Raw genomic sequence first — 1054 nt, forward strand, 5'->3', positions numbered from 1 at the left:
ATTCGTTAGCTGCTGGTGTTGCTTTTTCTGCTTCTTTAGATTTCTTCCGTACCTCTCACCACATCCTCCACCTTTCTCTCAAATACCTGGCTCCATATGCCAACTTTGCCTCTTCCTGAAAGGCTGCAAAACACTGCTTGACTGTGAAACTGTTTCCTGGCGCATGCCACCATGTTGCTGAGATCCCTGGGTCTTTTGTTTGTTTGATTGTTTTGATTTGTTCTCTTTTGATTTGTTTGTTTTCTTTTTCTTTTCTTGGCTTGGGAGCCCCTTCTAGCAGGGAAGTAATGCGCGACTTGGGAGCTACTCCCTTACTCCGCACACACGCTCAGTGGAATCCTTGGGGCATTTCTTTTTTCTTCTTTTTTTTGTTTTTTCTTTTCTTTTGGTTTTGTTTTGTTTTCTTTTCTCTCTTTTTCCCTTTTTGTCTTTCTTCATTTCTCAATTTCTCTTCTCTCTATACTTACCTTCTCTTCCTGTCTCCTGAATACCTGGCACTGTGTGACACCTCTACCCGTTCTAGTCAGGCTGTATGTACTTCATGGTCTGGGAGCAACTTCCCCAATCCTTGCAGCTGCTTTTCTTTCTTTCTTTTTTTCCCTAATTTTTATTTATTCATTTTTTTCTTTTACCCTTTTTCATTTTTTTCTTTTTGTTTTTCTCCATTTCTCAGTCTCTCTTCTCTCCACACCAAGAGCAAGCTCCCTTAGGACTCTTTTTTGTTCAATTGTTTGTTTATTTCTATGTTTTTGGCTTCTGTTCCTCTCGCCTCCCTCTCCTCTTTCCCATATCTGTCTTAGCTCCACATATCAAAACTTCCCCCCTCCTTCCTGCCTACCTGCACCGTGCACTGAACATCACGCCCTCAAGCAGCACATACCAGCCTACGGGAACCTACCCTGCACTGATTCCTGCCCCACCCTGTTGGCCCTAGTACATGCCACGAACAACTCATCTCAGCAACTGCCCTTCAGCTGGACCTAACCTGCTGTACCATACCTGAGCAACTGACGCTGCCCATTGGAAAGGATGTAAAAAATATTTTGCCTACAGA

This window comes from Trichechus manatus, unplaced genomic scaffold, assembly GCF_000243295.1.
Source record: "Trichechus manatus latirostris isolate Lorelei unplaced genomic scaffold, TriManLat1.0 scaffold00256, whole genome shotgun sequence".
Lineage (NCBI taxonomy): Eukaryota > Metazoa > Chordata > Mammalia > Sirenia > Trichechidae > Trichechus > Trichechus manatus.